The sequence below is a fragment of the Lissotriton helveticus genome, chromosome 3_1, assembly GCF_964261635.1.
Source record: "Lissotriton helveticus chromosome 3_1, aLisHel1.1, whole genome shotgun sequence".
NCBI classification, from domain to species: domain Eukaryota; kingdom Metazoa; phylum Chordata; class Amphibia; order Caudata; family Salamandridae; genus Lissotriton; species Lissotriton helveticus.
In genome coordinates this window covers 1,696,864,901-1,696,878,769 of record NC_136061.1, presented here as the reverse complement: position 1 = coordinate 1,696,878,769, position 13,869 = coordinate 1,696,864,901, and positions in this window count along the sequence as shown.

The following is a 13,869-nucleotide window of genomic DNA, read 5'->3' as shown; positions in this document are numbered from 1 at the left end:
GGGTCCTCTGTGGGGGTTGTATGACGTTACAATGCATACTTTTACAACGCATACCTTTACAATGCATTTTTTACAACGCAACATCCATTACAACGCATTCCATTACAACGCATGCCATTACAACGAATTTTTAAAATCTACCTTTACAATGCATTCCATTACAACGCATACTACCTTTACAACGCATACTACCTTTACAACGCATACTACCTTTACAACGCATACCATTACATTGCATGTATGGTAAGTATTGGATAGTGGATTACTATTCTAACCCCAGGGGGTGCAACAGTAGGGTAAGTGTTGGATAGTGTAAGGGTAAAATTTACTATTCTAACTCCAGGGGGTGCAAAAGTAGGGTAAGTGTTGGATAGTGTAGGGGTACAATTTACTATTCTAACTCCAGGGGGTGCAACAGTAGGGTAAGAGTTGGATAGTGTAAGGGTACTATGCGTTGTAATGGTATGAGTTGTAATGACTGCGTTGTAATGATATGAGTTGTACTTGTATGCGTTGTAGTGTCATGCGTGGTAATGGTTGCGTTTTAATGGCATGCGTTGTAAGGGATGTGGCGTTGTAATGAATGCGTTGTAATGGTAGTGCGTTGTAAAAGTTGCGTTATAAAGGTTGTTTCCCCTCTGTGGGGATGTTTTTTGCAGCTGCTATCGGGGGAAAACTGGTGCTGTGGGCTGTTAGCACCTGCTTATGAATGCTGAGGTAAATTTATCACGACTTTGGCTGCACGAAAGTGCTGTTAAATCGGCTATAGCTCCTTGTGAATATGCCCCTAAGTACTGTGGTTATGACCCCAATCTGCACCCCTATAGAGGATTTGGAAATCTTTTCTCTCACTCTTCCTTCCTCTATAATCAAAAGCGCAAAATCTAAATATATTTAAGATAGAAATATAGCACAACTTAGACATACACTGACTGATTTGGTGGTTAAAGAGAAGTGAAAGTTGACATCCTTTAGAAGTTTAATCTAAAAGGATCCGGCTAAAGAACAATGAATCCCTAAAACTATATTGAGCTAGCTTATTTTTAAGTATCTTTAATTTAACCAATCTAGTCAGGCTATTATTAAAATTAAATTGTGATAGACGATCACATTTGTTCATTTGAGAAAACATCAACAGCAATTGCTACATGAAACAGGTACAATAATCTATCAATATGGAATAATGATAGTTCAATTTTGTATCGTCATTTAGAGTTATTCAGTGTATTCTCTGTACTTGCTTGTTCAAATCACGCCAATGGAAATATCTATTTAATAAATATATTAGCAGTGTTCTGATCAAGGGATTTTAAATACTTGGATGTTTTCCAACTGGGCCATATTCCATCTGGGGAGTATCGATCTGTTTTTTTTTTTTTTCTGACACAAAACCTGAATATTCTGACACTTTTTGTTTTCTTTCAAAATCCTTTCCTGGACATTTCCCATCTCAGCTGCAAATGTTATCAACTGAGAGTTCAATCCAAACCCTTCAATTGTTTCCTTATTACACACCTGACTTCACAGACTTGGTTTTACAAATAAATTACTTGAGACAAAGATGGTTTTGATTTACTACTAGCTGACCTTGGAGATTCATCCCTCCCATTATTAACTTAGTTATCATTGATTGTCATTGTGATAAATATTTGATTGCTGCTACCAAGGAGAAACTCCTGGTTCTTTCTGAAATATTTCAGATAATGTTTTGCTTTCCAGATTTCTTATTGGATACCTCTCTGTAAATAACCTTTCTTATGTTTTTCATTTAATACTATGGAAGCTTCGTTTGAGACCATAAAGGATGCTTTTTAGTTCGCTGAACCGTATTTTTTTGTTCACTGAAACTTATGGTAAATGTGTTCCCAATGTCTTTTCTCTGCTCTCTAGCATCAACCCTTGAGTGAATATATTGATTGTAAGTGGATGGAATTTCCATTGAGAAGTGCCCCAAAGCCTACAAGGCATGGCAGATATACAAGTATTAGCAATTGGCATCCAAGCTAAGACTGCTTGTGAAGCTTGTAAACGTTTTTACTGTGTTCAGACAACAAACTCACAATGATCGGCCCCTGGAAGAAAGGAACTCAAGCAACATTTTTTATGGAGTAATTCCCTTGACTGTGGCTGCTGTCATGGTCTTCTTGTTGGTGATGACAGTCACACTTTTATGTTTAGAGTTATTCATGCATGGAATTTTTATATGAACATTTGGAAGAGTAGTTTAGCATTGCCTAATCAATACTTCTCTGAGTATAAGGGAGGTTTCAGTTTTTCTGCCCGAGTAAAGTTTACCTTTGTAGGTTTTCCAAAAACATACTGTACCTAGCGTATATTGATTTTTCATTCTGTACCAACAATTAAGTGATTCATGTGGTAAATTCCAAAGAAAGAAAACAAATGGAATGAAGGAAATGTATTTCTGAAATATGTGCATGATAATACGAGTTTGGGAGCAGTGGTTATCTGTAGACCACTATAATGGGTTACTCATACTACCATTGAATTAAGAAGACATTTTGAAAAAATTTGTTCTTTTTTCACACATTTTCTTAAATTTGGATTCACATTAGAGAAATATAATTGGTATTAACAAATGTTCTACTATTCTGTATTGTGACATGCATTCTGATAAAAAAAATTTGCCCAATACACAAATCATGATGTAGAAGTATCTCATTGAAACAGAATTCTTTTTAGCAAAGTAGCTAGCTGCATAATTTGTTCCTTCTTAGCTGCAACACAATGAAATATTGTTTTGTAAACCGCCATGCATGGGAGCCAGGGTGGTCTGACACATGTGGATCCCAGAATGTTTTTTACCCAGAAGGCCTTGCAAACCTCAAACTTTGGCTAAAAACACATTTTCCTTACACTGTTGTGAGTAAAAGTTGTGGAAGCTGTGAAGAACCTCATACTTTCTACTACCCAACATCCCCACATGTTCCCTGATAAAAATTGTACCTTGCCTGTGTGGTTAAGCCTAGCTCCTGCGTCTCAAAGCGCCCCAAATGGAACCTAAAGTAATCAAATCACACCTAGTAATATCTATGCTCTTGTTGTAATGTGGTAAGCTGCACAATGTGGGCCCTAAGTCACCAGCATCCCGAAGATGCCTAGCAAACCCAGACATTTCTGAAAAGTAGGCATGCAGAGGAGTCCGGAGCTTTCTCACACATGTGGCTCATACTGAACGTTTTTACCCAGAAGTGCTTATTGACCTAAAATCTGGACCTAAAAAATGTTTTCCTCTCATTTCTATGAGAAACAATTTCTGAAACCTGCGCTTTTAAATAAAATTCTACCACCCAGCATGCCCAAATAGCCCCTGATAAAAGCAGTTCTCTCTTTCTTTGGCTAGGCATAGTGTCTGAGTTACAGAACATCCCCAAATCGACCTGTAGTCATTGTATCTTGCCTACAAAAAATGCACCCTCATTTGCAATGTGAGTAGCTATAAAATGTGGGCCCTGCTTGAGCCGCCACCCAAGGAAACCTACCAAACCAGGCAATTATGAAAAGTGAAATCCCAGGAAATTTCAACGTTGTCTAACTTGCATGGATGCTTTAGGAAGCGGGCTCTTAATAATGTACTAAAACAAAGTGAAATGTGCAGAGAGTCGAGTGGGTCCCTTATTGGGTTACAGAGCCAAAAGATGATCTATTTTTAGGAGAGTGGGTGAGCAGTAACACTTATCAGAAGGACATGCTAAGCATTTGTTGTACACACAGAGGCAATACATGAGATACACTCTCAAGAAAAAACCTGAAACGAATTTATAAAAATAATGGACCAAGAACTTTGATATACAGTAAGTACTTCTGAGTTTACCATTTTTCAGAGTTCGCAAAATATATCACTTTTGTAGTAATTAAGCACCATTGACGTCAATGGAGAAGGTCGAAAAATGCATATCAAATAAGGCACTATTATCACAAAGTTCACCTTCTCATTTTAGGTCAATAGCAGGACCAGGTGCAATGTTCCAGAAGTAGAAGATCAGGAGTGTCTCAGATTCGGACAGGAGAAGGGTGTTGAGGTTGTTGGTTGCTGCTGCACTACTATGAATGGGGCCACTTCAAAAGAAACTGCACAGGAGGACTTAAAGGTAAGTACAGGGGGTCCCACTAAAGGGAGGAGGTCGCAATGGTCTCAGAACCACGGGAGCACAGCTGGATTGTTACTTGGGCTGGTCAGGCTGGGTGCGGAGCAGATAAGTCAGCCAGGCGCTCTGCATCGAGATGTCCTCGTGGTTGGGTTTAGTGAACTTGGAAAGGCAATTCGGAGACAGCTGGGATACTCACATGGAGGGTCTCATGAATCTCACCATCCCTCAATGGGCGGTACCCCAGGTATAGGTATGGTGCAGCTCAGTAGGTCCTGGTGTCTACAAATCTGGTAGGGAGACAGATCTGACCCTCCAAAGCTGATATACCTCTTCTAGTTTGGGTGCTGCTTCAGAGTCCTCGGGGAGAGGCAAGTCAACAAACTGGACAACACAAGTTCAGTGCCTGCAGTGTGCAGGGGAGTGATACCTTCAGTCCAAGGGAGGATCTTGGTGATTTCTTGAAGACTGGAGGAGCTCCGGGGTTCTTGGAGGCCTCACAGTGGCAGGACAAGACAGCATCCCATGATTGTCGAGTCCCTAAGACAGCAGGCAGGGTTTGGTGCCAGTATTCTCTGCAGCAGGTCTTCAGTTCTCAGGCAGCAGCTCATCTTCTTCTTCTCCATCGAATCTCATGTTCAAGGTCCAGGGAGGCCACCTAAATGCTGAATTTAGGGGCATAAAAGGGGGAGACCAGAAGTACCCAATGGGCTACCTAAGTTTAGGTGCCTGCACAATTTAAGTGACCACTTCCTGGAGAAAAAGCCACTACCCTAGCCCTGATAGGCTATTTTCCCACCATCTCAAGATAGTGGATTTTCAAAAGTAGTGTATACATCACCTGCCACACAACTTAGGGGGGTCCTGGATATATGTGGACACTTCATTTCATTCAATTTCACCACCTGTCCTCCCACCAAATATGCATCAGGACAGTGGGGTTGGCGTCCACCACTATACAGGGAAGTCTGAGTCTTTGAAGTTTCCTGCTTTGGAAAGCCATTCCGGCCTGGAGAAGGTGGGAAGCACCTCCACCCAGAGAAGACTTAGTTTCAGGCCTCTGAGAGTGCAGGCTCTCACCCTGTGAGGTCAGAAGCATATCTGGTGGTGGCAGGCTGGTTAAGACTAGTCAGAGACCAAAGCAGTGCTTTGTAGGTTTTCAGGGGACATCTGGGTGCATTTTTTAATATATCCAGCCCTGGCATCTGTGAGGATTTATTAAGACAAGATGTTTGATACCAAACTTCCTAGGGGACAGTGAAGCCATCCTGGAGCTAGGAATCACATAATGACAAGTATCCAGCCCACATAATCTGTTTGGCTTCCATGTGTACTTACAATATCCAAGAATGGCTCAGATATTGTAAGTGAAAAAATAGGGGTTGTGCAGCGCACTCCTGTTAAATCCCAAAAATAATTTTCTGCCTATTTTTAACTAGTGTATCCCAATTTTGAGGGGCGTGCTGGGAGGGAAGGAGGGGCTAACCTCCGAATTGAACAATGAACATGCACTCTCAGGTGACCATGGTCACCCAACCCTACCCGCACAGCTGATAACAGAACTCCATCTGTCAAAATTAACTATTCACAAGCTTCTGATTCTATATTTCTTGTTTAATTCATTCAATGTGTTTTGATTAGCTCATTCATTTTTTCTGAACTCTATTGACACATATTGCACAAAAAACGACAATAATCATATAAAGTTTCCCAATGCCCCCTAAACTAGACATAGGATTTCCTATCTAAACAAAAAAACATAATTGATACAGAAATGTAAAAAATAAGATAAAAATCTCTTCCGATCCCAATGCATTTCGGGAATAATCCCTTCGTCAGGGGCGCTGTGGAAATAAACATGTAAACAACTGCTTTAACCATTATTCAGCACACAAACTTTTTTTTAAAAACATCGCTGTCGGTAGATTCCGAGTGAGTAAAGTAATTCATTACCCCACAGGTATTTGTGCGAAGTGTGCAGTGAACTAGTGAAGAGACCAAAGAAAAAAAGAGAAAGAGAAAGTAAAGAAAAAGAAAAATACGTAAAAGTGAGCTTACAATGACGTGTGTCAGTTGATGTTGCTGACCTTCCTTCAAAACCACTTGGACGCGTTCAGGTACCTGAAAACCAATAATCTGGAATGGTATAATATGCATAAAACACCACAATTTCCTTCCTCTCAATTTCTTATAACTGCATGCTGTTTATCTTACAATTTTCTCAATCTACGCACTCATTTTCTCCTTAACTGTTAAAGAAACTCTTGCGTTTTGAAAAATAGTTAGATTGAGCAAAAAACAAAAGTAATCCTCTCTAGAACGTGCAAACCATGCTACTGAATAAATAACCTAATAAATGTAATGAGACTCGGTAAGCACCTGGATTATGGCTGCTCCTCCCCCGAATGTTTTACTTTTTGAAGAAAAACGATCACGCAAAAGTCTCTCTTGCACCTGAAATACCAAACGCAAACTTAAAACACTGTGGGAGCTAACACAACTTTCTACGCCACATGATCCATGCGCTGAATCTTCATACCTTAATTTTTGGACTGTCACGTTGTAAGGAACTACTCACGTCTGAAAACTGCTAAGTGTAACCGACTTCCAACAGTGGTCATTCAATTCTCTGTCGGCTGTGATAACAAGAAAAAGGCGGTGCTCAGAACACTACCTGTATTAAAGTGACTAACTCCAATGCGTATTACCCCTTCATTAAAACCATGTACCTCATATTCAAAGCTCTCACATAGTGACAACTCCTCCTGTTTGAACAATGCTGAGTGAAACTACCCTTCGACAACGGACATATTAACTTGCAGGAGAAAACATAAACAACGGACTAAAAACTCCTGTTGACTTCAGACAACAATCGTCTCAAGTGAATAACATAAACAACGGACTGATAATCCTATGAAACACCGGTGGCCATCTTTAGTCAATCAAAAAAAACAATATCGAGCAACAAATGTATGTGTCTCCACTCACCATTCTCGTGATAAAACCACATTCCACATGCCAAAAATAATGTGATCGATGGGATATACCTAAAAACAACCAGACAAAGATAAGTAAAGAAGATGAGAGTGAAGAAAAATGAAAATGTAAGTGACCTATTGCTATATCTCGGTTTTAAGTCGAAAATAAAAATTACCATATACCAACAATATACAGTTAGTGGTATATATTTTTTGTGTCTGCTAATATTGATGTGCTCATGCTTTGTATTCATTTAATCAATCTCCATTTAATTTGCTGTATGTTTTTTACTGGCTTGCTAGCTATTGTGGTAAACAATGAAGGATGTATCTGAGATGACCATGTCCATTCTGCCTAGTTACTTCTTGAGGTATATGCCGTGCTCTCTTATAAAGGTATCCTGTTTAAAGGAAACAAATCATATCTAATTTGTCATTGAGACCTTTCGGTATCATGGTTTCAAGGAAATTGATCCACCATATTTCTCCTTGGGACAACCACTTTCCATTGTCTCGGCCAGGCAAAATTTGTATCTTCTCCAATACTTGAAATCCTTGTTGTGGAATGGTGTGTTTCATTTCTATCCAGTGGGTGACCAAACTTGACGTAATGGTTTTCTTTCGGATTCTACTTTTGTGTTTAGTTATGCAGATTTATTACTTTTCGTTCTGTTTTCCCTACATAAAGTTTTCCACAGGGGCATTTTATGCTGTAAATGACATAAGACGAATTGCAGTCGGTTTGCTGTCTCGGTTTTATTTTCTTGCCAGTTTGCGGATGTAAGATAAATGTTCCTATTGTGACATTATTGCAATGCGTGCAATTCAAACATTTCTTCATGCCCGGGTTCAAATGTTGTGTGGGTTTCTCTTTATTGCTTTTGGTGACCAATTCTTGCAGATTTTTGCTTCTGGTGTACGCAAACACAGGTTTATTGAGAAATATTCCTTGAAAATTGTCTTCATATTGTAAAAGTTCCCAACGAGTGTTCACTATTTTCTTCATTTGTTGTGATTGCACTGAATATTTCGACACAAACACCAATTTGTCTTTGGTTTGTTTTGGTTTGCTGTAAATTAATTCTTGTCTTGATAGTGGTAACATTCTATTCTCAGCTGACTGTACAATTCCACTGGGATACCCACGTGTTAGAAGTCTTTGCTTTTGTCTTGTTATTTCAGTTTTGAATGACTGCTCATTTGAAGCAATGCGCTTGATTCATAAAAATTGTGAATACGGTAAATTGCGGAATAGCGCCTTGGGATGAAAACTGTTGTATAATAGGGCATTATTCCTATCAGTAGGTTTGTGATAAACTGCTGTCTCCAGCCTGTTTTCCTCAAGATGTACCAGTACATCCAAAAATTGTATTTTAGAATTATCCATTGTGTAAGTGAATTGAATGCGTTGATTTCTTGTATTCAGTTCTTGAATTTTATTCAGTAACAAAGCTTGAGGCCCTTTCCATAACAAGAATATGTCATCGATAAATCTTTTGTAAAATATTGTGTGTTCACTCCAGCATGTGTTGGTTAAAATGAAATCATTCTCAAACTTTGCCATTAACGTATTGGCAAACGCCGGGGCCCCCGAAAACCCCATTGATGTACCGCTGATTTGCAAGAAATAATAATGTTTCCACTTGAAGTATGAATGACGTAAACAGAATTGCAATAATTCCAAAATCAACACTTTGTTGGCTGCCATCTGTGATGTTTGTAATAATGCCCATTCACATGCATCTATACCTTCAACTAGGGGAATTGAAGTATGCAGAGCGGTAACGTCAATAGTGAATAAGAGTACAGGGTGTTCTCCAAGATCCACTGTTCGCAATAATTGCAAAAAATTAGCCGTATCTCTCACATACGTACCCCATCCTTGTCCAAAAATTGGTAAAAACTCGTCAATGTATTTACCTAAAGGTTCAAACAAAGATCCACAACCACTTACAATAGGTCTCAGTGGCGGGTCATATGTGTTTTCATGGATCTTAGGAAGCATATATAGTTTTGGGCACCTGGGATATTTTGTGGTCAGGAAAGTTTTGGATATGGTGCTAATCCATCCCATTTCCACTGCTTTACTGAATATCAATTCCAAAGTATCAGCTATCTCTGTGGCTGGATCTTTGGCCAATTTCAAGTATGTAGTCTCGTCGTTCACATGTGCATCCACTTTAGCCTCATAAAAGTGGGAATCCATAATTACCAAAGCACCACCTTTGTCCGCTTTCTTTATCATGATTGACATATCTTCTGCCAATTTCTTTAGAATCTTGTGTTCATGCTTGTTCAAAGTTCGTTCTGGGCTGTTTGTACCAATTTATCCTGTGTAAATCCTGTTTAACTAGTAATTTAAAGGTATCCAGAATTGTATGTGATACTGGTGGCATATACGTGCTTGGTACTTTAAATTCTTTGTATTCACTAAGTTCTTTCTGTTGTGGAAACTCGAGCAGACTTGGTGCTATATTGTTGAAGACATATCGTAGTCTCAGTGTACGCATGAAACTGAACAAACAAAACTTCTGTCTCCAATTTATGGCTGTGATACGTGGGTACGAATCCCGTTCCCTTTTCCAATATTTGCATTTGCTGTTTGTCCAGTTGCTTTGAAGAGATGTTTATTACTAATGTCTGTTCTTGCTCCGCAAATTTTGGCTGACCGTTTCCTTGCCAACGGCGGGTCTTGTGGTATCTGCTGTTTCTGGAGGTTTCACTATGGGTGGTCCCCTTTCTAAAAAACCTGGTTGTTTGGATGTTGCGTCGGTCGGTACTCGTGTTCCGTTGCCTTCTTGCTTGTGGGAACCTATCAATAGCATGGGTCCCGATATCTTTGCACCAGTGCCAATCCACAACACAGCCTGCTACTTTCAAATCTTGCCCGTCCTACTAGGCAACATGGGGAAAACAGACAGGTCGCAACCCCGCCTGACATTTGAGGTGCGCATAACTACCAAAATGCAGCAAAAAGCAGCTTCTGACTCGGAGGCCGACTCTCAGGGCAATGGCCCCCCCACACTGAAGACAACACTGAAGAGTCTTCAGGCTATAGAGGGGAACATGTTGGCAATTAATCACAGACTTTACCATATGTCCTCCCAGCTGTAAAAGCAGAATATGAGAATGGGGGAGAGGGTCTCCACTAACGAGAACAGCCTCAGCTGGGTCGCGGACAAGGCCAATGGCATGGAAAATGTACTGGCGCTTATACAAGTGAAAAATGAAGATTTGGAGGCTCGGTCCCGTCACAATAACATCAGAATTACGGGCGTGCCAGAGTCCACCAATACAGGCACAATGGAGATCTTCATCGAGGAGCTGATCTTTGGCCCTAAGAACTTGTCTGCAATGTTTATAGTCGAGTGAGCCCACCGCTACCTGGTGGCGAGGCCGGTGCCGGGTGCCCCACCTCGCCCTATAATTGCTTGGATATTACACTACTGGGACCGGGGCGCTATACTGAGACTCGCCAGGGACAAGGGTACCATCACCCACCAGGGGAATTCGCTGTCTTTCTTCCCTGACTTTACCATCGCGGTACAGGCGGTGTGGTGGGAGTTTGGTGGTGTGAAGAAACTCCTGCAGTCCGAGGGCATTCCTTACACTATGCTGTACCCTGCCTGCTTACAGATTGGACAAGAGGAAAACTTCAAAATTTTCACTACCTCAAAGGCTAACCTTGGGCGTAGTTTGCAAAGTATCGCTACACGAGCTGCGTAGTGCACGGTGCGAAATACTGTTTGCACTGACTGCACTGTGCTGGTTGCTTGTCTGCACTGTGCAATGAGTGCAAACTGTATCTTGCACAGTGCAAGCTGTAGTTTTCTGCTGCTTGAGTAGATTTCTACTCAAGCAGCTGCTTTCTCTACGCGGACTGGTAGGTTCTCATTGCGAGCGGTCACGAGCATACGCGACCACTCGCAATGAGAAACCTGGCCTCCCCGCGTTGAGAAGCTCACTATTGGCAACTTAATGTTGCTGATCGCGAACGAGAAAAAAGTCTCTCCGGGATGTCATTTTGCTTGCTCGCGGTCACCAACTTGACGTTGAGGACCGCGAGCAAGCAAAAAATGAACGCCGCACTACGCTACACTACGCTATGCGTCTTTGCACTGTGCTACGTGCAATTCACGTAGTGCGAAGTAGCGCAAACTTCGCAAACTACGCTAGCGTAGCGTAGTGCTTTGCCCAGGCTTACCCAAGGCAGCGATGGCGTACTTGAAAAATCAGAAGAGATGACGCAGTGAGATCCTGGTTGAATCAGATGAGGAGGAGCAGTAACGGACTGAGTGGTAATGTACTATGTCGATGTTAGTGCCCTGCGTCATGGGTCACACCATCACGCTAAGTTAGATTACTGCTACCTACCATATTAGCACATCTGGCCCTGGGCTTATGTTAGATGTCATATAACTTTGTTCAGGGCGCCATCTCAATGGCGTTGATTGATTGGCCCTGAGTGTTATGTTATATAATGTTCCACATGTGTCATTGTATTCCTCAAGTAGGTGACTGCTAGCGGAGTGGTGATAGCCTGTATTTCTTGGTTTCCTATCCCACACGCGGGGGCATAAACGTATATACGGTCCTTAATGACTCCCCACAGCAGATTAACTATTGTGACGATGGTCCTCTGGAGGTACAGGTTCTTGATATGAAATTTCTCCAGTCTGAGTGTATTTCTTATGCTATGCTGTATTCCGCCCACCTACGTATAGGCCAGGTGGGAGAGTCAAAAATCTTCTCTACCCCATGGCGGAGATAGAGCACGCTAAGTAACTGAAACAACGTTGACGAGAGGCCCATGTTGATCATGATCAGGAGGAGCAGTGAGTGGTCCCATTGTGGTCGACTGAGCTTCCGTCTGCTGCCCTATATGTTGGTTTATGGGCTGTTCTCACTATGCTGCAGACATTTAATGTTCTTTCTTGTAGGCCTACTGCAGGGGTACTGATCCCCACAAGGGCATTGCAACTGATGCACTCTGTATTTTTTTCATGTCCTTTCTCATTTAGCACAGGTATTAGCCACCTCCTACCTTGTGGGAGGTAGGTAGCTCTCTGGCATTCCCCACATGGGAGTACACCACTTGTTTCAAGCTGTTAGATCTTATTGTTGGGGTTTGTTTGCTCTGGGGAGGGATGGCTTTGTCACGTTGGGGCTGCTGAAGTGGGTGGGAGGCAGGGGTGGAATGAGGGGGAAGGTTGGATATCACTTTTGACTGGCAAGGTTGTTGAACCCTGGTGGCACATTACAGTAACTCGACATTACACTGTTCTAACTACATCCTCCACCACAGGACATGGGTGGTAACATAAAATTCCTTACATGGAATGTGCATGGTTTAAATAGCCCCAAGTAAATGTGCTCTTTTCTAGCCCATCTGGACAGGTTAGGTGTCGAGGTAGCATTTCTACAAGAGGTGCATCTTACATCACACACTGATAAGAATATAGGCGCCCGCTGTGCGGGGGTCCATATTACACCCTCATACTCTTCATACTACCAAAGAGTGCTCATCAAGAAAGGGGTCCCCTTCCCTATACTAGGCTCGGAAATTGACGATCAAGGCAGGCTTGTGCTGGTGCATGGCAGGCTTGGTAGTGCGGAATTGTTGCTGGTTAATGTGTATGGACCAAATGTTGATGACCACTCCTTCTTTGCGGTTGTGTGGCACTGTATTTCCAGCATCCCTCCTGTCGCGGTACTATCGGGGTGGCTTTAATACTTGTCTAGATGTTCAGGTGGACAGGTTGGGTGGTGGAGTATCCCGACATAGACTCGCGACGGATGCACCACTAAGTCTATTAGAGGCCGGGAACATACACGACGTATGGCGGCTGCGCCATCCTGGGGCAAGGGAGAGCACCTTTGTATCTACAGTCCATGGTGCCTAATCCCACTTGGAATATTGGCTTGCGCCCGAGGTCATCTGCACGTGGGTTACTGACATTCGGCACTTGGCGAAGACATTATTAGATCACTCTCCGTATTACTCAAAATGCACATCCCTGAGTGTGAAAGGCCCCGTAAATGTAGAGGCTGCAGCAATCTTCATTGTCTGATCCTGTATTCAAGAGTGATGTGGGAGAGGCAATTCACAATTGAGTGCACTGTAGATAGCACAGGAGTGCTTTGGGAAGCGTTTAAAGTCACAATACGTGGCGTGTGTATTGGTGCGCAGGGTGGGGTCTTGAAGGATCTCTGTCGCAGAATAGAACGACTAACTGCAAAAATATCCACTCTGGAACGTCACTATGACAGACAAGCGGTTTCAGAAAAGCTGGCTGTGATGAAGGTACTGGTCACCAAGCACAATGACATAGTGGACCAGGAAATGGACCATAGGTTGTGTCGAAGCATGGCACGCTATTACAGTGAGGGGGGAAGACCTAGCTGCTCTCTTGCACAAAAACCTGCGGCGCCTCAAAGCCAAGACTACATTATTAAAATACTCGATGAGGAGGGCAAGGAGCACTACACCACACCGGTGATAAGCAAAGTGGTGCTGGCCTATTACTCTGGACTTTATGGCAAGGGACCGCATGCTCCAGCAGCAGATATTATCTCCTATCTTGATGATTTTGCGCTTGGCTGGCTATCGTCAAACCAGCGTGAATACCTCACAAAGCCATTTGATGTCGAAGACGTCCAACTAGCCATCATGTCACTCCCAACATGTAAAGCTGTGGGCCTTGTGATAGAGCGCGCGAGGTCACCCAGCCAATAATTTTGCCGTTTCCGGCTTCAGGGCCCATATACTTTCAATTTACCATATA